The sequence below is a fragment of the Phacochoerus africanus genome, chromosome 2 (assembly GCF_016906955.1).
Source record: "Phacochoerus africanus isolate WHEZ1 chromosome 2, ROS_Pafr_v1, whole genome shotgun sequence".
Taxonomy (NCBI): Eukaryota; Metazoa; Chordata; class Mammalia; order Artiodactyla; family Suidae; genus Phacochoerus; species Phacochoerus africanus.
Genome location: NC_062545.1, coordinates 162,415,959 through 162,443,453, shown reverse-complemented (window position 1 = coordinate 162,443,453; position 27,495 = coordinate 162,415,959).

Here is a 27,495-nt window from a genome sequence, read left to right as displayed (position 1 = left end):
GATTCCTAGCCTTACTCACAGTTTAGGAACTTGTACATTGTGGCACTGAATAGTAACTACGGTGTTTCATGGGACACAGAACTCAAACCTTTGGCGAGGGTTCTTTCCTATACTCCCTGTTCTGCTGAGCCTTGCCATTCAACTGATTACCCACAGAGACAATGAGATGCTCTCAATGAGCTTCCTATGCACACTAAGAATTACACTAAAACTATGAAAGCTTTCCTTCTTTTTCAGTGGTCTAATTTGTTTTCTTCCCGACCTAACCATGTGTGCATAGGAAAAATGTTAATATTTAAATTGTGTGCCTTCCAGATAAAGCCTAACCACAGTGTTCCCTTAACCTAGAAAATGCAAACAAATAATGAGAAAATGCTAGGAAACAGTGAAGTTTTTAAAGGAATAGAAAAAGTACAAAACAGAGGCACTGTTTACTAGCCCAAATAGATCTCTAACTCCCTGCTTCGAAAAATTTTCCAGAGAGATCCTTATATCATTGTTTTTTGCCTTTTTTCCAATTTTGGGTAGTTCTGACACTGGTGGTGTTACAAGGTGCCACAATTTGACTGATCCATGCCTGTGTCAGACAGAAAACTCTTCAACCATCACTTGGAATTGAGAACTTTGGGGGAGAAGTCTTTACTTAGAGATTACCAAGTAAGTCTAGGGAAGGCATGCAGTGCAGTCAATCCTTAAATCTGAAGTGAAACAGCAAGAAGCATTTTATTATGCCTGTTCACTTTTAAACCCCTGAAGGGAGATTAGCAACAAAGTGAGTACACATCAAAAAAAAAGAAAAGAAAAGAAAAAAAAAAAACTTCACTATCCAGAATGCAATTCTTATAGCGGACAAGTTCCTAAAGTTTTGTTATGACATAAAGTAGCTTTGAAGTTGCCTTGCATTGGCATCAGATAGCTCTTGGCATAAAAAGCCAAACAGGACTTCCAGGGAAGCCCACTACTGACCTAAAATAAAGGAGGATCTTCTGCTGGGAAAATAAATGCTTGATAAGTTGACTTCATACTGTTGACAGCTTCAAGCTTCATCTATTTATAAAAGAGAGTCTATTTTAGAGCAAGTAATACATGAGCTAGTTGCAGGGAAGCAGGGTAGAGATGGAAACAGATAATCTCCCTGAATATCTGTCATGATTATACAAAAAAACCTGACTACAAAGTCAAATGTGATCTATTGGGTACTTTGGACTGTTCGGCCTCAGCTACGTGAATGAGTGTTTGCAGTAACGGCTATGTGTTTTATCTGTTTTTTATGATGCCTATCACTGCAGACCCAGACAATCAAGGAAGGTATAACCAACACAATCAATGGGTCAATGGAGAAGATGCATTTGACCATTTAAGTCAGAGAATGAGGCACACATTATCACACACTCTCTTGTTCTTTTCCAACAGAAGTCAGGCTGGGAAGTAAACACGCTTGCCATTATAGTAGTTGCCAATTTACTATGCCTTTCTCAACTGATGACACTGCAGGCTACCGTCACTCTGAATCTTGTCAGTGAGGATGACAGTGGAAGCACAGCAGCAGCAGTCTTCCCTTCTCCACCGCAGCAAAGAAGGGAAGGCGGTCCTCCCACAGAGATGGCACATTTGGTGCTAACTCAGACCCCAGCATGGCTCCTCCAGGCTTGGCTGCCCACTGCACAGCAAGGGCCTTTTGTAATTTATTTAGATGAATATTGACCTTATTTTCTTGGCACTGACATGTGAGAGTATGTTCTTTTGGAGGATTTGGGGAATGGGGTGGGGGACCCAGCACACTGTATAAACTCCGGTGAATTCACCGGTGCCGAGCAGCTGGCCATTGCACTTCTCTCTGTCAGAGCATCACCATCTATGCTGGAGATGGTATTTTCAAGCCTTAGATTTATATCAGAACTTTAAAACAGAAGGCAATACAAAATGGATTATCTGGATGTCATTTATCACCCTTTAAACATAAAAACCAAATACTGATTCTGTTTTTCTTAAAGCACTCGCTAGCAGGTTTTTCAAAACAACAGTTGTCTCCGATTCCAAAATAATTCTCCAGTATCAGAAATCCACAGACATTTGAAATGAAACAACACTACAATTCTTTTCTTAGACAAAGACACTCTTCATAAGGATGAGTTTTGAATGGGTATCACCTCTACACTTATAAACAGCTATCCTTTTAAAGATCATGACAGAGCCTGCCATTGTTTTAGAGCCAGTGCATCACCCTTTTTTAATCCACTGAAAAACACTCAACAAATATCTTTTAAAAGAAGTCACTTCCCTTATTTTTTCATTCTTTAATTACATTATGCCACAGCATATTACACATAGGTGGTACTGAAATTCGACTCTCCTCAACCTGTGTTCTTATATATTCAAAATAACAATCATTTATATTTTAATGGCAATTATTTTAGTACATAGATAGCAAACTGTCAATGCCTCTATTTTCATAACACTTTTGAAAGACACAGGTATCAAATCTGTAGTTGACACCAAAATAGAATGTATAGTTGTGATACTATGATTTTTAGTAATAATAAAGTTGGAAGGGACTGCCAAGTTCAGTTCTTTCTCAGTTTCTTCATCTCCTCCCATGAAACATAGAAAAATATTTTAAATAAACTGGCCAAAATTACACAATTAGTCTTCTGAATTTGGCCAATATTTTCCATAATACCAAGAAGCGTAGCAGAGCCAGAATTCAATGTATATGTTACATTAATTCCTAATTGGAAAATTTTAATTCTAGCTCATTACCTCCCCCTCATCTCCACTGTTGCTCTCAAGCTTCCCTCTGTTTTATTTTTCTTCATTGGTCTTATCAGGATGGAAAATTACATTGCATGCCTTTTCAGTTGCTCATGCATTGTCCATTTCCCCCACTGAAATAAAAGTGGAACAGAGGCATGATTCATGCCGTCCTTATTTTCTGCTAGAGCACCACCAATGAGGAGAATCCTCACACAGAAGCACTCAAGAAACACTTGAAAAAAATTGCTTAATCAATTCACAGTTAAGATTCTAGAAAGGCAACTTGCACTTTCGACACCAGAAGTGACACAGCAGCCCCTTAGGAGGAAGTCTATACTCCCTTAATATCATCGCCCAGTGGTCTTCAAAGTCTAGCCTCTTGTCCACATCAACCTAAACCCAAAGTGCAACCAAATTCCTGCCCGTGCTACTCCACTGAATCTGTATTCTCACAGGTTTCCCAAAACATGGTAATTCTAATATTCAGTAGCCATTTCTTCTCCTTGTTCTCTTTTGCTCTCTCACAAAATCTGCCATGTCAGAACTTTTCTGTACCTTGGCCACTCACCTTTCTGCTTTAATGTTCCTGACACAAGTCCAGTTCTCTTCTCCTTTTGATTTTACCATCAGAGTTACCACCAATTCTCTCTGCTTCACTCTCTTCTTTGTATATTACCATTGATATCAGTTTCCAGCCTTGTCTTCTATGAGATCTAAAGCCTTTTCTCTGAACTTCTGCAAAACATTTCTTCTTATGTATACTGCTGTCACCTCAAACTCACTGTGTCTAAAACTACCTATTTATTTTTATGGAAGTGCATCTTTTCATCCTAACCATACTAAAGCAAGAGTGCATTATAACTTTCTGGATCCCTACATCAATAAGAAAGCCCTGGAGTTCCCATCGTGGCTCAGTGGTTAATGAATCCGACTAGGAATCATGAGGTTGCAGGTTCGATCCCTAGCTTTGCTCAGTGGGTTAAGGATCCCTAGTTGTCATGAGCTGTGGTGTGGTTCACAGACATGGCTCAGATCCTGAGTTGCTGTGGCTGTGGCGTAGGCCAGTGGCTACGGCTCCGATTCAACCCCTAGCCTGGGAATCTCCATATGCCGTGGGAGCAGTCCCAGAAAAGGCAAAAGGACAAAAAGACGAAAAAAAAAAAAAAAGAAAGAAAGAAAGCCCATTGCCTTGGGCTAACTGATTAATACATATCTGTGTTGACAAATATCAAGTATGGTGATTGTTATGGTAGAACTGCACAGCCCCAAAAAAGAGATTCAGAAGTCCTAAACTCCAAGACCTCAAAATGTGGCCTTATTGGGAGATAGTTTTTGTAAACATAGTTGGTTAAGATGCGGTCATATAAAATTAGGGTGGACCCTTAATCCAATATGACCAGTGGCCTTATAAGAAGAGAAGAGAAACACACAAGGTGAAGAATACCAGTGACAGACAGAGTGATGCACCTATAAGCCCAGGAATGCCAAGTATTTTTAGAAAACACTAAAATCTAGATGAGACAAGGAAGAATCCCTCTCTTCATGTTTCAGGGGTAGCCTGGCCCTTGCTATTGGATTTCTAGGTCCCAGAACTATGAGAAGATAAAATTGTTGTTTTAAGCCACCTTGTTTGTGGCATTTTGTATGACAGCCCCAGGAAACTAATGCATGATTAAGAGGAAAATTTTTGGATTAGATGACTCTCAACCCTACCATTTAATTATGTTAGCTTAGGAAACTCATTAATTTCTCTTGTGTCTCAGTTTTCTTATCCACAAAATGAGGATAACACCTGTTTCACAAGATTTTGTAAGTTATAATTGTAGTATATATTACAAATTTTACATAGAACCTAGCAAAGAATATATACTCCAATTAATATCTTATTTTCCCTTTGCATTATTTACAGAGACTTTCATTTACAGTAACTAACATATTCATTCAACTAATATTTATTGACTATCTTCTTGGATTAGGCACTACTCTAAGCACTGGGGATACAGAAGTAAGTAAAATATAAAGATACTTACTCAGGGAGCTTACCGATGGATAAGCCTACTTTTTTCTCTTAATAAATGGATGAATGAACTAAAACTGTCACTGCATCATGTCCTAAACTCGGCCTCAAGGAATTATTATGATAAGAAAGAAATGAGTGGATTTTCCTATTAAACCACTGTAGATCCTTTTCAAAATATCAAAATACTATGAGCCATGATTACATAATACCTTGCTTGCCATGACATAAAGCAATTCAAACTAATATTATCTTTCCATTTAAAACATAAGAGGAACAAAAACAATTTTTATTAATTTTCTTAACTCTAACTTTACATTTTAATAAAATGCTATAAGAAATAAATTAAAATTTAGCATTAACCAAAAATATTAGAAGGTTAAACTGTCATATGTAAAAATACTTCCCAGTAAATCTTCATCATTGAAAAGGAAGAAGAAACATTACCCTCAATGTACTTTTAGTTGTAAAAAGAAGATCTCTCATGGAGTTATGATCACTTTTATCACTTTCTAAAATTTACATAATAGCACTAGCATTACATAATTGTAAATGCTGTAGAAAATGTAAAGCAGTTTAAGTAACACAACAATAGCAAAAAAGTTCTTAAGCTTTAGAATATTAATAAAGAATGGAGAGATCAATGCATTTTATCTTAAAGACAAGGGATTTCTTTATAGAGATTTGATGTGACATATTTATCAACAGGAAGGACGACAGAGCATGTAAAAGTCTGGTTTGAATGTCTAGGAGGCTCTCTCATGTAGCTTCTCTCCCTTGTCCCACATCTCTCTGGCTCCATGTCTCTAGGGGTTTCCCCAGCTGGTATCCATACCCCACATGAGGCTACAAAGAATTTGAAATATGACTCAGCCAGCCTAAGATGTGCTACAAGGTTAAAATGTACACCAAATTTTGAAGATTTGCTATAAAAAAGGAATGTACAATATAGCGATTATATCTTGTATTAATTATAATTTGAAATGATAATATTTTTGTTATCTTGAGTTAAGTAAAATATTTTGTAAAAATTAAATTACTTGTGTTTTTTTACCTTTTTAAAGTGTATACTAGGAAATTTAAACCTCCATGTGTAGTTTGCATCTGCAGCTTATGTTATATTTCTATTGGACAGTGGTGCTCATGTTACGGAGTCAGGCTTGTGGGGAGTAGCAAGAATGGGTAGTAAAGATCAAAAGTCAAGTGATTACTTAATCTCTACAATTAACTGATTGATCTGTTATTCCCTGTGTATCACCTTTATTCAAACTGTAAACCAACAAAATGACCAACTTCCTTCACACAGCAAGAAACATAGAAACACATTTCCATTTTGACTTTTTGTTAAACTTGACATCACTGAGTAACTGACATGCCCTCACTACTCCCATGTTCAGAAACTCAGGAAAGATCTCCGATTGGCCTGATTTAAGTCAGGTGCCAGCATAAGACCAATCAACTGCAACCAAATGAGTGGAATCTGTAGGAATGTACAACTCGTGCTAATTAGTTACAAGTTAGGAATGAGAGAGAAGAAATTCCCATAAAACAGGTGATTATGTTCCTAGAAGAAGTAAAGATAAAGGGCAAGCAATTTAACGGAGAGCCGTTATAGTATGAATGTGCTGATAATATTGCAGAGAAATCAAACCATTTCACTGTGTTTCTATTTATGAAAGGCACATATTGCTGCTTTGACCCAACATCTCTTCCTTCATAGAACAAAGTTGTTCTACTGGGAATATTAACCTATTCCAAGTTGTTCTAGTGAGGATATTAGGCATAATGAAAATCTCTATCCCTGCCCACTGGACAATGTAAGAGTTCATTTGACCCAACTCTAGTCAAGAATAGTGCCACATTCTCCTGAGACCAGCTATTGTTCAAAGAGGAGCACATGACTAAAGGAAGACCAATCATATGTCTTCTAGAATTTAATTACAAAACTAGAAGGTAAAAGTTGTTTGTTTCTTTGTTTTCCATTGTGACAGATTTTTTTAAAGAGGATATGAATCTGAGACAATTAAGAGCTATCTTCACTGGGTACACAAAGGAGGATCATCTTCAATAGGACAAAACAAAAACAACACAGAAGAAAGTGAAGTTGATAAAAGAGGGAGAGAAAAAAGAAAGAAAGAAAGAAAGAAAAGGGGTTAAAGAAACTGTAAGCACCAGAAGCTAGCCATAACCTAAAGTCTACGCAATCTTGAACTTCCCACTTCTGTGAACCAGTACATTCTCTATGGTATTTGAGGAGTCTAGATTAGATCTTTTGCATCATAAAGAGTCTATTTTAATTATCTTAATGATTATATCAATTAAATCTTTTACTTTCAATCTAAGTGTTAGTGCTAAGCTGTCCTAAAAATGACATAAAGTTTACAATAAACCAGGAGTCATGAACTTTAGACAAATTCTATATGCAGAAAGCAAATCTAAGTGTAACAGTATTCCTTTCTATGAGGTAACAAGTTGCATATAAACCACTGTGCCTCATTTGCGGAATGCTTACAAGTCTACTATAGCACCCTAAAACCTGGCATTTAGTTATTTACTTGCCTGTTTCCACTACTGAACTTTAAGATTTCGAGGCCCAGACACACTTTATTTATCTTTATATGATGACAGCCTAGCACAGTGCTAGGCAATGAATACTTGTAGGAGAGTAGAAAGGAATTAAGATAGAGATAGGAAAGTTATTACACATATAGATTTTGCAAGTACTTTTTTGAAATATACTTTCACAGATAAAAGACAAATTTTTGTTGTATTTTTGAATAACTACTAGTTTGTATCATATATACCAATGAAGGGATGGTTGGGTCCTAGTGAAAGAATAACGAAATCATATATCACCTAACAGTTTTTGTGTTTCTGTAAAGCCCTCTGCCAATTGCTTATATCTTTTCTGCTTAGAATACTGACTTTGGCACTAAGAAGATGAAAATACTTTAGAATACTTATAACACTTTATATAGTACTTTAGAGTGTGCAGAATTCTTCCATACACATATCTTGTTTGCAATTCTTTGCAACCCAGTGAGACAGATGGGAAAATAACAATATCGCATAATTCACATTAAAAAGGTTTCAAGAAGTTAAAAGACTTTTCTTAAGTAACGATATTATTAAATTAGAATAAGAATCCAGGTCTCAGAATTCCCTTGTGGCTCAGTGGGTTAAGGATCTAACATTGTCACTGCTGTAGCCTGGGAGCTTCTGTGGGGTAGGTTCTACCCCTGACCTGGGAACTCCCATCTGCTGCGGACATGGCCAATAAATAAATAAGTAAAAGAATCCAGGTGTCATGACTCCACTATATAAAGAGCAAGCAAGGTAACCTCATTACAAATTTTTCAGTCAAGCCCCTGAACAATCCGTGAATCATACAGGTAATGATTTAATTGGTGCCCCTTACTTCCTATTTCCTAGGCATTTTCAAGCTCAATATCTGCATAAAAATGCTCCTCCTCCAACTCATGCTCATTTCTCTTTTCTCTTAATAAATCCACGTACTGGAATGAAACTAAGTATCATAATTGTAAATACTGGAATGTTTTTCTCGCAAATAGGAATCTACAGACCTTTCCTTAAAAGCAATGACTGCTTCTTCTAAATAAAAGACAATGAACCATGACAGAGAAAACTCCCTCCCCATAATTCAAAGGAAACCTTTCCCTGATATTCCTGCTAAGGCAGCTGGTTCTGATGGCACCAAACAATACCCAGGCTCATTCTGGCCTCAATACAATGAGCGGGAGAAGCTGCATTATAAAAGGGACAGATTGTGTCTTCTCATTACTGTCCTGATAGAATTCCTTAGATTGGGTACATTCTCATATACATACACCACACACACACACACACACACACACACACACACACAATAGAATGTATAATTTGTATAGTCAGTTTTATGTTGAAATTGGAATTCTATAAAAGAGTAGATGAATAATCTCATTTTTGTGATTTAAAAAAATTTTTAATGATAATTTTTAGAGTCTTTATATAGCTGCAATGACTTACCAGTCTAAATATTTCGTTCAGGGAAAAAGAGAGAGAGAGAGGTGGCATTTGAAAAGCACTACGATAATTTCATAAGAGCTATATTCATTTTTTTCCGAAAGAGTGGGAATCCTATTTTAGCCTGCCAGGAAAAGAAAGCTTAAAAGTAAATTCTGGGAACAACCAATTTTTGTATCCTTCTATAAAGAACATTCAGGCTGCTACTGCCTTCAGCAAGAAATATTGAATGAGTCCTACTATGTGTCAGGCCCTGTGTCTGGGGCTAGAACTGTACTGGTGAATACAACGCATCTCCTTGCCTCTTGCTGTATCATTTAGCTATTCATTTAACAAACTTTATTGAACATAGCCATATGTAGGGGTCAGAAGGGAAAAGAAGAAGATCTGATAAAGGAGACTGAAAAGGAATGGCCACTGATGCAGGAGAAAAATGAGGAAAATATAGAAAAGGTGTATCCAAAAAGTGAGGGTTATGTAGGAACACAACATTATACTTTGGAAATGCATACAAAAGTGTGTATAGGTAAAGTAACACAATGCCTTCAACTTTCAAATGGTTAGGTAAAAGATAAAAGTATGTTTATAAACATAAAGGAAATACAGCAAAATGTGTTAAAAATTATGGACTCTGGGTGCAAAGTGTATAGGGAGATTCACTGTGTTATTCCTTCAATTTTTTGTATTTTTGACATTTTTTTTTATAATAAAATGTGGGGATATGGGAATGTGTCCCCACCTTAGGGAGTCTGCTGCTGTGGGCCATGATGATAAATGCCTAACTTTGAGAAGAGAGGGTGCTAACAACCAGTGCCAAAATGTTCCTGAGAAGTTCAGAAGATGGGGTCAGAAAACAGACTCTTGGAATTTGGAGTTTGGACTTTTGGATTTGGTAAAGGTAAGAGGAGGGAGCATGGGAGATGAAGAACATTCAAGGAGATTTTCTCTAGAAGAGAGCTAAGAAACTGGGCAAGGGCTGAAATAATGTAACAAGGATCATAACTGAGTGGAGGAGATTGGGGACAGGAGGATTCGAGGCTTCGAAAGAAACTCATCTTTGAGCTAGGTTTGCAAGAACTAGAAGGGTTTCACTAGAGAGAAAAAGTGAGAATTCCAGGCAATAAGCACAACACATGCAAAAACATGATGGTGCCAGAAGGTGTGATACTGAATTTAGTCTGAATTTGTATACTTTGGCTAGGACTGAACCTGGAAAGATGAGGAAAAGGTTACCTCACAAAATGGGCAGAGTTCTTCCCAGAAATGTCTAAGGTTCCTTAACTTAAGAATACCCTGGAGCACTGGCTAAAATATAGATTTATAGACTCCATCAAAGACCTGTTGAATCAGAATCCCTGAGGGTAAGACTCTGTGGAAAACAGGGAGGTGTGTGTGAAACCGTGTGTGTGTGTGTGTGTGTGTGTGTGTGTGTGTTTCTTCCAGCATCACATGGCCTTTCATGTCTGTCACCTCTAAGAGAGCTTTGTTTCTGTATTTCTTTCAAGAACTTTCACCCATCCCTTCTCTCATCTGCTTCCTCATAGCATCTTGTGGCTTCATCTTACATGCTACAGGTTCCAACTAAGACCTTTCAGCACAAACATCCACCACAAACTGACATTCATACCTAGATATATTTACATATTTGAATTCCTATTTCAGAGAGAGAAATAGATGGGGAAAGAACAAGAAAAGTGGAAGTAAGAGATAAAACTGGCCACGAGTCCATTCTAGCTTCAATTAATAGTAATTGGGGCACATCACATGTGTCTGCTACTCAAAATGTCAGTCCACAGTGAGAAAAGGAGCTTGTATCAGAATGTGGGTCAATGCACTGCTTCTTCAATAAAGTCTTGCTAGGAAAAAAACAGTCAGCTGAAATAAACAGTTTAATTCATGGCACAGTTAATTTACACTCTGGCTCAAGCTCCTTATCTTACTGAGGATGGGTAACAGCTCAGACTGCTAGCCAGTCCACAGACCTTACTTTGAAAAACATTGCTCTAAAGAGTTGTTGATAAGACAGGCATTTAAAATAAACATGACATAATGTATGTTTATGTCAGTGATAAAAAATAAGCCAAAAAACAGTCCTTCTAGCAAACCCATGAGAAAAGTGTCCCAATGAATATACAAAAGACAGACTTCATCCCCAAATATTAGACCATATTCCTGAAGATAACTATAAATTAGTTTAAAGTCTAACTCACCACTGAAAATATTTCAGACTACTAGCAGGTAAGGTGTATTTTCTATAAAGAAGGGAGAGTGAACCCCAAGAGCACTGGAGGTGTGACTTTATAGCTTACTTTTATTTCTCTCCACCAGGAGCCACCAGAGTGACCTGGGAAGCATAAAAGTCAGAGAACATTTTTTTTAAACTCTCTTCAAGGCTGTTAGGAGGTATAAAATACACACCTTGAGCAAAATAAATGTATGCACCTCAAGAAGGTAATAAATCACTTGTAGCTTTATTGTTGTCAGTCATTGGTTCTTGAAGGGCAAATTGTACTTGATTCTTGACTTGTTCTTTGCTTCGCTGATCAGCAACTTTTCTTAGAAGTTACAAAGTTTTCACTGTTGACACATCTGGGTTTTTTTTTAAGTCACCTAACGTTTTTAAAATATTATTTCATGAGCAATTCTATTCTATAAACTTTAATAGAATGCCTACTACGTGCTGAGAACTGCTTCTTCTCTGCTCTGGAGAGAATCCAGAAAGGACTAAAATGCCATCAGGGAACTCATATAACCCTTTGATGGAGACCAATGTGTGTCCACCTAACTAGACATTAAGGTAGGCTGCAATTAGTGTTATAATTGGTCAAGAAAAGGGAATGATTAATTCTGATTATAAAAATACAAGACTTCACAGATGAATTGGGCATTGAAGGAAAGGTAGAATTTCAAGAGGACAGGAAAGAGGGAAGCAAAGAACCCTCCAGGCAGAGGAAATAATTCAACTCAGTCTTGAAAGAGTGTAGCTCCTTCAGGGAACATCAAGTAATCTTCCAGTACTAGTCCATAAGATGTGTTGGCAAAAAGGTATACATAGTGAATAAGAGCATACAGGCTTACAAATGCAAGCTGAGCTTATGGAATTGGAGTGGTCCAAAGTCAGAAGATCACAAAAGTCATATAGAAGAGTGGTGGGTTTTGAGGTGAGGCTGACAATTACAGCCACATTATAAAAGGCTTTGAATGTCACCTTGAGAAGTTTAGAGCAATGAAGAAAAGTACAAGAGATGTGGCATTGTAAAACAAACTTTGTGTAGATTATAACATTTGAAAAATTTCATTCCCTCCTTCTCTTACTGCAATTTTCTCTGCATCATTTCCTTCGGCCTCAGCCATGTGATTTGCTTTGGCTGATGGAGTAGAAGGTGAGCAGACATGCCCTATACTACCCTAAAGTGGAAAGGAACTTTTAGAAGCATTTAAGTTTTGGCCAGATTGTTTGCCAAAGAGGCAGACTATACCTCTGCCGCAGAGAGAGGCTGCTTCTTAGCCTGAGTCTTAGAATGGAAAGAATCATGGAACAGAATCCAACTCCTATAATCACAGGCTGGATAAGACCCACACTCACTGACTGGCAGTCCCTGACATGGGTAAGCAGAAACTAAACATCTGCTGTTTAAACCCACTGAGTTTTCAAGATTTTTTATTACACAGTATGATTTAGTGAATGGTGACTAATTCATATTTTTAAAATTATAATGCCAAAACACTTTTATTGGAAAAATACTGACAATTTTAAAGAAAAATAAAATCATCTATAGTCACAATCCCCAGAGATAATCACAGATAACATTTTGGCCATACTTGCACTAAATATCAATCCAGATGAGTCATAGGTCTAAAGAGGAAAGTAAAGCAATGAAGCTTTTAGAAACAAACACAGGAAAATATCTTCAGGACCATGGGGTAGGCAAAGATTTTTTAAATAGGACACCAAAAGTGCTAAAGTTAAAGACTGTGAAATTGGACTACACTAAAATAAAAGATGCCTATTAGCAAAAGATATCATCCAAAGACTGAAAAAGCAAGCCACAGAATGGAACTGGCAAATACGCATGTTCATTTCCAACTAAGGGTTCAAACTTAGGATGTGTAAAGAAGAAGATTAACATGCCAGTAGAAGAATGGCCCAAACACTTGAACTGGCCCTTCAACTTTATTTCCTTTTCTGGTGCTGGTTACACTGTGTGTTAAATTAGTGAAAATTAATGGAGCTATATGCTTACTATGATATGTCTGTGTTATATTGCAATACAAATATACATTAAAAATGAAAGTCTCCAAATTATTATATTTAAATTTAATTTAAAGTCTTAACAAGCAACTTCTCAGTTAAAAGGGTCAAGATCTTTTGAAAGTATCAATGGAAGTTTCTTCAAGAAGTTTTTAGTGCACAGCACAATCAGCTATAAAATGTTATAGGTTTCTGCAAAACTTCATAACTGGCAGCACAATATTGGTTGTCAGGAATCTTGATGTCTTGCCCAGATGATTTTAACGAATATAATTTTTAGATATATACAAAGCTTAAAAATCCTATTATACTATGACTAAGACTAACCCTGCACAATTCTCAAGTCAGGTATTAACAAACATGAAAGATAAATTTCCTTTTCATTTTACTCATTCTTGAATTAGGTACCATAGAAATCATATTTCAATCAATACATCTGATCTTTTCAAATTAAGTTATCATCTTTTAGAGAGCCAAATAAAATGTTTTGAATAGATGGGGCAATTTGGTTTATTTTAAATTTTTGTAATAAATTCTATTTAACTGCAATTCCTTTATCAATTCAATCCTGGTACTAGTTGTTGCTAGTTGTTATTCTCTTTTTTTTTTTAATCAAAACTGAATTTCAAAGAGATATTCCAAGGTTTTATGACTTCATAGTTTAAAAATAAAAGATTTTCATAAAATAAAAAATCTTTTTGAAAATCAGGTTGTTACATATTAATTTTTATAATATTTCACTCATATGATACTTTCTTCTTTTACATCACTGGAGTTACAATGTAGGTAATAATCATAAAATGATTCACTATTCAGAAAACATTTATTCAGTGCCCACTCTGTACCAGCCTGATTCTCAGAGCAGTAAGTCTAAAAGTAAACAGAAAGGTCCCTTGTCAAAGAGTTTACCCTTTACACAAGGGAAATAATTGAGAGACACAGAAAGAAAAAAAAAAAGTAGTGTGAGAGAGGGCCTGAGAGGGCTGACTTAGATGGCCTGCATAGACTGCACAGAGGAGGTCTGCTGGAACATTAATCAGAGAAACAGCAGCTGTATTAGTTTGCTAGGGCTGCCAGAGCAAAGTCTCATCAATTGGATGGCTTAAACAACAAGAACTAATTGTCTCATAGTTCTAGAGGCTGTAAATCAGATACCAAGGGGTTAGTAGGGTTGTTCCTTCTGAGCCATGTGAGGGGGACTGTGTTCCACGTCTCTCCCCAAGCTTCACTTGACTTCGTGGCAATCTTGGGCATTACTTGGCCTTTAGAAGCATCACCCTGATCTCTGCTTTCATCTTCACAACCTTCTCTGTGTGTGTGTGTGTGTGTGTGTGTCCAAATATTCCTTGCCAATGCCTCGATCTTGAACTTCCAGCCTCCACAATGACGAAACAACGAATTTCTGTTGTTTAAGCTTCCGCATTTGGTGGCATTTTGTTATGGCAGCCCTGATGAATTAATACATAAAAAAAAATGTTATACAATAATTTGTCTTTTTAACTGCTAGTTTAGGGATCTCTAATAGAAACTTTAAATATATTATAATCTCGGAAATGTCTAAAAGTTACTATTTAAACCAATTTCTCTGAAAAGCAAATTAAAAATTCCTTTGAAGAAATAGCCTCTGTATTTTGGGTTCTTCAGTGAACACTTGTTATTTTTTTGATGGTAAAATCATCTATTTCCTTTTTTTTTTTTTTAAGGGCTGCACATGCAGAATATGGAAATTTCCAGGCCAGGAATCGAATCCAAACTGCAACTGCCGGCCTACAACACAGACACAGCAACATGGGATCTGAGCCACATCTGTGACTTATACCACAGCTCATGGCAATGCCAGATTCTTAACGCACTGAGTAGGGCCAGGGATCAAACCTGCATCCTCATGGATAATAGTCAGATTCATTTCCAATGCACCACAACAAGAACTCCCTCTATTTTCTTTTAAACTTTCATTCAGATATTTTGAAATCAATGAAGACACATTTTAATTGCATATTTTATCATGAGTAAGTTAGTGGAACCATTAGATTTCATATATCTGTCAACAGCAATTTGATTATTGAATAAAGTTGTTATTCTTTAAGACTTTTTATACTAAATTGCCATATCCCATTGACCACATAAAAGTCATGGACCATTTTTAATCCCCTGTTGCCAAAATAGAATTTAAAAAGCCACCACTAATCATTAGTCAATGAAAAGCCAAACTTCGTAATTTCTGAAAACAAACTCTACATATTGCTCCAGAAATTTTATGAACATGGTTGATTTAAAAGTTTATTATATGCTATTTCCCTTAGAGATGACCACAGCCAGAATGCATAGTAGAATTGTGATGACTCTTTAGCCTACAACCAGAAGATCCTGTATCTGATCCATTAATAGCAGAGACCTACATGATGCTCTTTGTCAGCCATGGTGGAGATTACTGTCTCTTAGCCACTCCAAAGCTGGGTGAAAAGCTGACAACAGAAAAAAATAAAATGAAATGCTCCAGAAAGTTTCCCTTTTTAAGTGTTGGATCAATACGTCTGCCATCTGCCTTATTCTAAAAAATGAAAGGGCATGCATCTTAGGTAGCATTATAACCCTCATACACCACTCCACTGCCCTAAACTGGTCACTGCTTAATTGCCTTTAGGTTGAAATATCAGCATTTGTGAATGAAAGAAGTTGTTCTCGCTCTTAATTTCTGACTAAAATTCTTTTATCTTTTCCTGCTTTCTGTGACAAAGGCTGTAGAGTTCTTCTGAGACGAATAGCAGAAGACAGTGCAACAAATTAATACAAATGAAGTCATTCCTGAATGACTCCATCTGCTTTAGAAATAAGGCTTGGACAATAATGTGGCCAAGATCCAGATAATTAGGCCTGACTCCAAATGAAGGCACACAGGTAACTTATAGCTTCATTAACTCTCTTCAAGAAGGCAGACATCCAAAAACTAACCTTAATAGAGGCAGCATACAATCCATTGACAATCTGTTTGATATTAAAAAAAATGAACTTTGTTTTTGCAACATTGCATGAACAGTAGGCAAATAACATATGCAACTCAAAACACCATGGACCAAGACATGGTCTAGCATCCTAGATGCCAGTCTTGAAATTTAGAAAACAAAGACCTTAATTTTTGTTTAGAGAATTTAATCAAAAGGCATTAATAATCTAGCAACTAAGAAAGGTATATAAGGTGTCTGAAAATGTCTTTTCTCTGTAATCAACAGGAAGATTATTAGCTAATAACAAATGTTATTCATCTTCATAATGGCTAAATGACAGCCTGCTTAAAAATAACAAATGACTACTCCTCATTGACTATTATAGGGTGAGCATGACCTTCATGTATTTTAAGCAAACAAGTCCTCTTTTCAAAGACTTCAGGAGTCCTTTAATTGATAATGATGAGATGTTTTATCTTTACCAGGGGATGCTAAACCTTTTTAGATGCAACTGAAATTGAGATAATTTTATGCTGCCCTCTGAGTGAGAAGGAACCCTGAAGGTCTGGCACTGATTTTTTTTCAGAAGCAAAATATTAATGAGCCACAAATGTAATTAGTTACCTGTATATATAAACTCTATATAGAAATGTATCCTCTTTGTCCTTCCTGATCTTCTATTATGGAATAGTTGAGTTTCAATTCACAGCCTTGGGAAAAAAAAAAAGTACAAGATTTTTAAACTGAATTTTTTTAAATAAAGATTATTTTTATTTTCTTTCAAATATGAGGATTATACATCACTAGTTTCTAGAGATATCAAAGCTTCAATTAAAAACTCTCTATGGGAGGGACGAGATTAAGATGGCAGAATAGAAGGACTGGAGCTAAACTTCTTGCATAAAAACAACAAAATTACAATCAAATGCTGAACAACCTTCAATCAAGTGGACTGGAAACTTTCAAAAAGATATCCTACTCCAGAAGACAAAGAGGAGGCCACATCAAGACGTAGGAGGGGCAATTATGTGGATATAAGTAACTCCAAACCTGCCAGGTGGGAAGCTCACAGACTGGGAAGTAACTGTATCACAGAGACTCACCTATAAGTGTGAGAGTCCTGAGACCTACATCAGCTCCCCACACCTGGCAATCTGCAATTGGGAGAAGGAGCACACAGAGCATCTGGCATTGAAGGCCAGTGGGGCTTGTGTGTAGAAGCTCCATGGGACTGGGGGAAATGGAGACACAGGCTTTCATGTGCACTGGGTACCAAGGCAAAGCAGAGGCTCCACAGGAATCTGGATTAGACCTAACTGCAGTTCTTGGAGGATCTCCTGGGAAAGAAAGGGTCAACTGTGGCTCATTGTGGGAGAAGGACATTGAAGGCAAAGCTCTCTGGAAAATTTATCAGCCTGTGTTCCTCTAGAGGTGACCATTTAGGGAAAATCTGGTCCCACCCATCAGTAAACAGGCTGTCTAAGGACCCCACAGGGTCACATCAGCCTCTAATCTCACCCAGAGACAACAGAGTGGTAGGAATCAGCCCCACCTACCAGTGGGCAGGCACCAGTCCCTCCAGTCAGGAAGCCTACAGCAACCCCCATACCAACTTCAGCCACAAGGGGGAGCAGACAACAGAAGTAAGAGAGGCTAGAACTCTACTGGCAAAAGAGACACCACACCAAAAACCTATAAAAATAAAAAGACATAGAACTATAACTCAGATAAGGAACCAAGAAAAAAAACCCAGAAAAACAGCTAAGTGATCTGGAGATTCTCAGCCTCCAGGAAAAAGACATTAGACTGATGATGCAAGACATTGGAAATAAGTTGGAGGCAAAGATGGATAATTTACAGCGAACATTGAGCAAAGAAATACAAGATATAAAACTTAAGCAAGAAGAAATGCAAAATACAATAACTGAAATAAAAAATTCATTAGAGGCAACCAACAGCAGAATACAGGAGACAGAAGAACAAATAAGCGAGGTGGAGGACAGATTAGTGGAAATCACCGATGAGGAACAGAAAAAAAGATTGAAAAGAAATGAAGACAGTCTAAGAGAACTCTGGGACAATGTTAAATGCACCAACATCCATATTATAGAGGTGCCAGAAAGAAAAGAGAGAGATAAAGGGACAGAAAAAATATTCAAAGAGATAATAGCCGAAAATTTCCCTAACATGCGAAAGGAATCACTCACTCAAATCCAAGAAGCACAACGAGTGCCATATAAAATAAACCCAAGGAGGAATGCACTGAGACATATATTAATCAAACTGACCAAAATTAAAGACAAAGAGAAAATCTTGAAAGCAGCTAGGGAGAAAAAAGCAAATAACATACAATGAAACCCCAATAAGGTTATTGACAGATTTTTCAGCAGAAACTCTGCAGCCCAGAAGGGAGTGGTGTGATATACTTAATGTGATGAAAGGAAAAAACCTCCAACCAAGACTACTTTAACCAGCAAGGCTCTCATTCAGATTTGAAGGATAAAGCAAAAGCTTCACAGATAAGCAAAAGCTAAGAGAATTCAGCAACACTAAACCAGCTTTACAACAAATACTAAAGGAACTTCTCTAGGCAGAAAAGGAAAGGCCACAACCAGAAATAAAAATACCTCAAAAGACAAGGCTCACCAGCAAAGGTAGATATACAGTAAAGATATGAAATCATCCATGCACAATTATGCCACCAAAATCAGAAATCGTGAGAAGAGGAGGGTACAAATTCAGGACACTGGAGATGCACTTGAAATTAAGAAACCAACAACTTAGAACAATCTTGTGTATGTATAGACTCCTATATCAAAACTTCAGGGCATCTACAAACCAAAAATCTGCAATTGATACACACACAACAAGAAAAACCAACTCAAATACAACACTAAAGATAGTCATCAAACCACAAGAGGAGCGAACAAGAGAAGAACGGAAGAAAAAAAGAGCAACAAAAACAAATCCAAAACAGTTAATAAAATGGCAATAAGAACATACATATCAATAATTACCTTAAATGTTAATGAACTAAATGCCCCAACCAAAAGACATAGAATGGCTGAATGGATACAAAAACAAGACCCACATATATGCTGTCTTCAAGAGGCCTACTTCACTTCCAGGGACACATACAAAATGAAAGTGAGAGGATGGGAGAAAATATTCCATGCAAACAGGAAACAAAAGAAATCTGGAGTATCAATACTTATATTAGACAAAATAGACCCCAAAATAAAGAATATTATAAGAGACACAGAAGGACATTACATTGATCAAAGGATCAATCCAAGAAGAAGATATAACGATTGTAAATATATATGCACCCAACACAGGATCACCTCAGTATATAAGGCAACTGCTAACAACTTTAAAAGGACAAATTGACAATAACACAATAACAGCAGGGGAACTTTAAGGCCCCACTTACAGCAATGGACAGATCATCCAGATAGGAAATCAACAAGGAAACACAGGCCCTGAATGAATCATTAGACCAGATGGACTTAAGGGATATTTATAGGATAGTCCACCCAAAAGCAACAGAATACACATTCTTCTCAAGTACACATGGAATATTCTCTAGGATTGATCAAATTCTGGTCCATAAATCAAGCCTTGGTAACATTAATAAAACTGAAATCACATCAAGCATCTTTTCCAACCACAACGCTATACGACTGGAAATCAACAACAAGAAAAAAAAACGCAAAAAACACAAACACATGGAGACTAAGCAACATGCTACTAAACAACAAATATATCACTGAAGAAATCAAAGAGGAAATTTAAAAATACCTAGAAGCAAATGACAAGAAGGATACAACACTCCAAAACCTATGGGATGCAGCAAAAGCCGTTCTAAGAGGAAAGTTTATAGCAAAAAAAGCCTACCTCAGGAAACAAGAAAAAGCTAAAATAAATAACCTAACTTTACATATAAAGCAGCTAGAGAGAGAACAGACAAGGACTAAAGTTAGTAGAAGGAAAGAAATCATAAAGATCAGAGCAGAAATCAATGAAATAGAAATGAAGAAAACCATAGAAAAGATCAATGAGACGAAAAGCTGGTTCTTTGAAAATATCAACAAAATTGATAAACCCCTAGCCAGACTTATCAAGCAAAAAAGAGAGGACTCAAATCAATAAAATTAGAAATGAAATAGGAGAAGTTATAACAGACATCACAGAAATACAAAGATCATAAGAGACTACTACATGCAACTATACACCAATAAAATGGAAAACCTAGAAGAAATGGACAAATTCTTAGAAAAGTACAATCTTCCAAGACTAAACCAAGATGAAATAGAAAAGGTGAATGGACCCATCACAAGTACTGAAGTGGAAACTGTGATTTAAAAACTTTCAACAAACAAAAGTCCAGGACCAGATAGCCTCACAGGCAAATTCTATCAAACATTCAAAGAAGCGCTAACACCTATCCTTCTGAAACTATTCCAAATAATTGCAGAGGAAAGAACACTTCCAAACTCATTCTATGAAGCCACCATCACCCTGATATGAAAACCAGATAAAGATACCACCAAAAAAGAAAACTACAGGCCAATTTCACTGATGAACATGGATGCAAAAATCCTCAACAAAATACTAGCAAACTGCATCCAACAATACATTAAAAGGATTGCACATCATGATCAAGTGGGATTCATTCCCAGGGATGCAAGGATTCTTCAAGATCCGCAAATCAATCATTGCAATACACCACATTAACAAATTGAAGAACAAAAACCACATGATCCTCCCAATAGATGCAGAAAAAGCCTTTGACAAAATCCAACACCCATTTCTGATAAAAACCCTTCAGAAAGTGGGCATAGAGGGAACCTACCTCAACATAATAAAGGCCATATATGACAAAACCAGAGCTAATGCATTCTCAATGGTGAAGAACTGAAAGCATTCCCACTGAGATCAGTAATAAGACAAGGATGTCGGTTCTCCCCACTACTATTCAACATAATTTTAGAAGTCCTAGCCACAGCAATCAGAGAAGAAAAAGAAATAAAAGGAATCTAGATTGGAAAGGAAGAAGTAAAACTATCACTATTTACAGATGACATGATTCTATACCTAGAAAATCCTAAAGACACTTCTAGAAAACTGTTAGAGTTCATCAATGAATTTGGCAAAGTCTCAGGATACAAAATTAATACACAGAAATCAATGGCATTTCTATATACTAACAATGAAAGATAAGAAAGAGAAATTAAGGAAACAATCCCATTTACCATCACATCCAAAAGAATGAAATACTTAGGAATAAACCTACCTAAAGAGACAAAAGACTTATACTCTGAAAACTATAAGATGCTGATGAAAGAAATCAAAGATGATGCAAACAGATGGAAAGACATAACATGCTCTTGGATTGGAAGAATCAATATTATCAAAATGACTATACTACCCAAGGCAATCTACAGAGTCAATGCAATCCCTATCAAATTACCAAGGGCATTTTTCACAGAACTCAAACAAAATATTTTAAAGTTTGTTTGGAAGCACAAAAGACCCAGAATAGCCAAAGACATCCTGAGAAAGAAAAATGGAGCTGTAGGAATCAGGCTCCCTGACTTCAGACGATACTTCAGACTATAGTCATCAAAACCATATGGGACTGGCACAAAGACAGAAATGTAGATCAGTGGAACAAGACAGAAAACCCAGAATTAAACCCATGCACCTACAGTCAACTAATCTATGACAAACTCAAAGTGGATTAAAGACCTAAATATAAGACCAGATACTATAAAACTCTTAAGGGAAAACATAGGCCAAACACTCTCCAACATAAAGCATAGCAATATCTTCTCAGATCCACCTCCTAGAGAAATGACAATAAAAACAAAAATGGGACTTAATTAAACTTAAAGGTTTCTGCACAGCAAAGGAAACCCTATCAAAATGAAAAGAGAAATGGGAGAAAATATCTGCAAATGAAGCAACTGACTAGGGATTAATCTCCAAAATTTACAAACACCTTCTGCATCTCAATACCAAAAAAGACACACAATCCCATTGAAAAATGGGCAAAAAATCTAAACAGACAATTTTCTTTTCTTTTTTTTTATTAAAGTTTTTTTTTGTCTTTTTTTTTTTAGCTATTTCTTGGGCCTCTCCCACGGCATATGGAGGTTCCCAGGCTAGGGGTCGAATCGGAGCTGTAGCCACCTGCCTATGCCAGAGCCACAGCAATGCAGGATCCGAGCCGCATCTTCAACCTACACCACAGCTCACAGCAACGCCAGATCGTTAACCCGCTGAGCAAGGGCAGGGACTGAACCCGCAACCTCATGGTTCCTAGTCTGATTCGTTAACCACTGCGCCATGATGGGAACTCCTAAAGAGACAATTTTCCACAGAAGACATATGGATGGCCAAAAAACACATGAAAAGATGTTTAACATCACTAAATATTAGAGAAATGCAAATCAAAACCACTATGAGGTACCACCTTACACCAGCCAGAATGGCCATCATCAAAAAGTCTATAAACAATAAATTCTGGAGAAGGTGTGGAGAAAAGGGAACCCTAGTACACTGTTAGTGGGAATGCAAATTGGTATAACCACTGTGGAAAACAGTATGGAGATTCCTCAGAAAACTAAAAATAGAACTACCATTTGATCCAGCAATCTATCCTGGGCATCTATCCAGAGAAAACCACCACTCGCAAAGACACATGTACTCTGATGTTCATTGCAGCACTATTTGCAATAGCCAAGACATGGAGACAATCTAAATGCCCATCGACAGAGGAGTGCATCAAGAAGATGTGGAACATATACACAATGGAATATTACTCACCCATCAAAAAGAATGAAATACTGGCATTTTTAGCAACATGGATGGACCTAGAAACTATCATGCTAAGTGAAGTCAGCCATACAATGAGACACCAATATCAAATGCTTTCACTGACATGTGGAATCTGAAAAAAAGACAGACTGAACTTCTTTGCAGAACAGATGCTGATTCACAGACATTGAAAAACTTATGGTCTCCAGAGGAGACAGTTTGGGGGTAGGGGGATGTGCTTGGACTGTGGGATGGAAATCCTGTGAAATTAGATTGTTATGATCATTATACATCTACAGATGTGATAAATTCATTTCAGTAATAAAAAGAAAAGAAAAGATACATGTACTCCAATGTTCATTGCAGCACTCTATACAATAGCCAAGACATGGAAACAACCTATATGTCCATGACAGAGGAGTGGATAAAGAAGAGCGGTACAAATACACAATGGAATATTACTCAGCCATTAAAAGGAAAGATATAATGGCATTTCCAGCAATATAGATGGACCTAGAAATTATCACGCTAAGTGAAGTCAGACAGCAAGACACCAACATCATATTCTATCACTGACACATGTGGAATCTAAAAACAAAGACACAATGAACTTCTTTGCAGAACAGATACTGACTCACAGACTTTGAAAAACTTAATGGTTTCCAAATGAGACAGGATGGGGGTAGGGATATGCACTGGGGGTTTGGGATGGGAATGTTATAAAATTTGGTTAAATCTACATGAAATTATACTATATGTACTATTTGGGGGCTTGTATTCTTTAGTTAGCATAATGTACTTGATTGCCTTTTTTGAGACTCTTTATTGCTCTGTGGAAATCAGAAATATATTTCTTATTGTTAATTAGTGTTCCAATGTATAAATATACTACAATTTGTCAAAAAAAAAACCTGAAACAAAACAAAACATCTCTCTATGGCTTGTAAATAGTTTTGGCCATAACAAGCAAAATTTTATTTATTTATTTATTTATTTATTTATTTATTTATTTATCTATTTATTTATTTATTAGGGCTGTACCTGGGGCATACGGAAGTTCCCAGGCTAGGGGTCAAATCGGAGCTGCAGCTGCTGGCCTACCCCATAGCCACTGCAACACCAGATCCGAGCCTCATCTATGACCTACACCACAGCTCACAGTAATACTAGATCCTTAACTCACTGAGCAGGGCCAGGGATCAAACCCACATCCTCCTGAATACTAGTTGGGTTCGTTACCACTGAGCACAAAATGAACTTTCCTAGACTCTCAACCAGTACTTTCAGTGACATTACTTTATCAGCTGTTTCAATGCAACATAGCAACTATGACATGCAGAGACCAGGTAGAGAAACCCTTGAGGACAATCTACTAGCCTTCCTGATACCTAATCAGGTAAACAGAGCAGCTACTGCAACTGGGGTCATTGTTTCAACATCATAGGCCAAACATGACTGCAAACTGCCCATTCTATTTTGGCCCCTATTCATTTCTCAGAACCCTACCATATAAGCAGAGTAATGGTCCCCCAAAGATGCCCATGTCCTAAGCCCTGAAACCCATGAATACGTTATCATCATGGTAAAAGAGATTTTTGCAGATGCGATTAAGTAAAAGATCCTGTAATGAGAAGTGAGAATGATGTACTTCGAAGCTGAAGGAAGAAGCCACAAGCCAGAAAAAGCAGGCAAGACTCTAGAACCAGAAAAGCTGAGGAAAGAGACTCTCCCTGAAGTCTTCAGAGGAAGGCAACCCTGCTGACACCTTAATTTTAAGAACATTGAGACAGATTTCAGATTTTGACCTCCATAAATATATCTGTGTGGTGGTTTAAAACCATTGTTTGTGGTTATTGTTGCAGCAGTTTTGAGAAGTCAATATACCTACACAAGCCTTTGAGTCCAGAACCCAAAAACTAGCCAGTGGCTGATGCTTCTGATAATAAGGCATTTATCCCTCTTGATAATAAAACCATCACCATATATAGAAGTAGAGTAATGGCAGAATTTCATGAAGAAAATTTTTCAAGTTAAAAATTATTTCTTTTCTGTCTCAGATGCATATTTTAGTGTCACCAAACTTTTCTTTGAATGCTGGAACCACTCAAATGTGTATCAAGGAAAAAAAAGGTATTTTCTCCAACCATAGGCCACACACTTTACATATTAAGGCTACATTTCCTCTTCTATAAACTAATAGGGCATAACCAAATGTTCTCCAAGTTTATTCCTAGCTCTGAGATCCTAAGGTTCTAGCTTACATCAGAGTCTTGTGTTGATTTCTATACTGCACAAATATATTTTACTTTTACTTAACAAGGAGGTAAGTTTTACTCTGTGGTTTATTTGATGGTAACCCTGATTATTTCACCTCAGGTCCCATTTCCTCCATAGGGAAATTTTTGCTGTAAATCAGCAAAGGTTATTTATCATCGACCCACCTTTTCTCAGGGACTGAGTATATCCATTGATTTTGTAACACGGTTATTAAATTATCTTCATAAATCAGCTAATAGCCACACCAAAAAAAAAAAAAGGGATCACAAACGAAAGTAAAAGATATCTTGGTCTTCAAAGGAAATGGTGTGCCTTCATTTCCAAAAAGCTATGTGATGTGTACCAACCACTATAACTAAAAGCATCTTTTAAAGTCCTGTCCTGTACTCTGAACACAAAATTAGGAGACTGTCATCCTCAACTCTGTGGCTTTTCTAAATGAAGTTACCTAATGTAGCATACCAGTAGGGCGACAGGGAAGGAGTTGTTTTCTGATAAAGCATTTGGTACATAGTTTAAGTTAACGAGACATGGCAAGAGCAGGTGGGTGATTCAATGTTCACACACTGTAATGGGCCAAAGGCTAATTACTAGTCACTGTACAATGAACATAAAAGTAGCAATTATGCTTTCATCCCAGTGGATGTGATGTATTAAAAGCTATCAGCTTCACCTTCTGTAATAACAGCTTTTGTCTGTTTGTACCAGGATGTGCAAAAGTAAGATGGATATGGAAAGGGGACTCTGAACCTTTATTATAAGAACAAACATTGGAGTCTCACTGTCCCTCCTTCTGTGCTCAAGACACAAAGGATAGATGACGCCTTGTGGCTTAGAAAAAAACATTTGCAAATATGATGCTTTTCTCCTTAGCTGTGAAATGCTGCCAGATTAACTGTTCACATAAAGATTTTCCCTTCTAGCTCCTCATGTCACTTGTGAACCACAGACAAATATTGAGTTCACAAAGAGAGTCTCAACCACCAAGTTCAAATTACCAGATTAGGAACACATTTGAGAAGTGCTGGCAGGCTGAGTTGAGTGTCCCTCTTCACCAAAAGCCTCGACAAACAGGGTTAATTGATCTCCTCATTATATAAGCTACGAAACCTGAGAAAATACATGTAGAATAGAAAAGAAAGATAAAAATTCAGGGATGGTAATATTATAGATTAACTCACACGATATCTGAATGAAAGTCATAAGCCTAGTGACAGAAAGAAAGTCTCTCTCAAAGAGAGGAGAAAAGATGCTGAATATCTGAATAGGAATCGCAGAAAGAATTCCTATTTCCAGCAAAAGGAAATGAAAACCTTGTCCGTCAAGAGCCTACTACTTGAAGCCTTCACCTATTTAGTGAATTTCTAACCAGACATGAAAGGAATATTCTATGCAGCCTGGACGTTGTTCCCATAATCCACTCTGCTTCAGCCTGTTCTATGATTAACCTCTGTTTCTCACCCAGAGCCTATCACTGGTTTACAGAGAATCTCCTCTTTGATACACCAGCACCACTGAGAGGGACTCACCACCTCTTTGTCATCTACAGATTGACCTTAGACTTGAGAGCTTCCGCTTGTACAATCCTGGCAAGTATAGACCAGTAGGTCCAGGACCTCCCCATGTGCCCGAGAATTAGGTACTCAACAGATATTAGAGAGCTGCACATGAAATGCCAGTTCATTTGTGATTTGGAAATATAATGCATTATTTTGATATAATAGTGTCAGTCATATCTGACCCATCTGGAACTTGTTTGGGTTCTGCCCAGTAGTCTTCATTGTTAAAATGTGTCCCAAACAATGATGCAGCTGCCAATGTGCCCAAGCCCTAGGTCTACCCTCAGAATGAATAAGGTTGGGAAGTATGATGACCTTAGAAGCTTCCAAGAGTTATATTAAACCTCACTACTTTCATTTTGTCACATGCAAGACAAGTGGAGTGGGCTGTGAATACATCTGTAGTACAAATTATATCTCAATGTTCTAATGCATTCTACTCTGTGGGTGTTTCAAATCAATATTGATTTTATTTAGAGCAAAAAGAATTATTTGATGACAAAATTTAAATTCATACTACATAAAAATTCAATTTTTTAGAAAAGCTTTACTTCCAGATATATTACAACTTCTCTTGAGCTGCAGACTTTCTTAACTCCTTAATGGCAGCAATCTAAATCTTAAATATAGTTAATGACCTCTTTCCATTCTTCAAACAATGACTTCCCTTGTGAAGATAAAGCTGGAGACCATCCAGTGTCTCCTGACCTCCCTGGTCTAATTACATTGCATGGTTTTTCTTTAATCTTGCTGCTTTAAAATTTGTCTGAAACTGGCTATACTACATTTGTGTTCCCATCACTCTCAGCCTGCATCCTGATTTTATGTACCCTTGTCTGCTCGAGG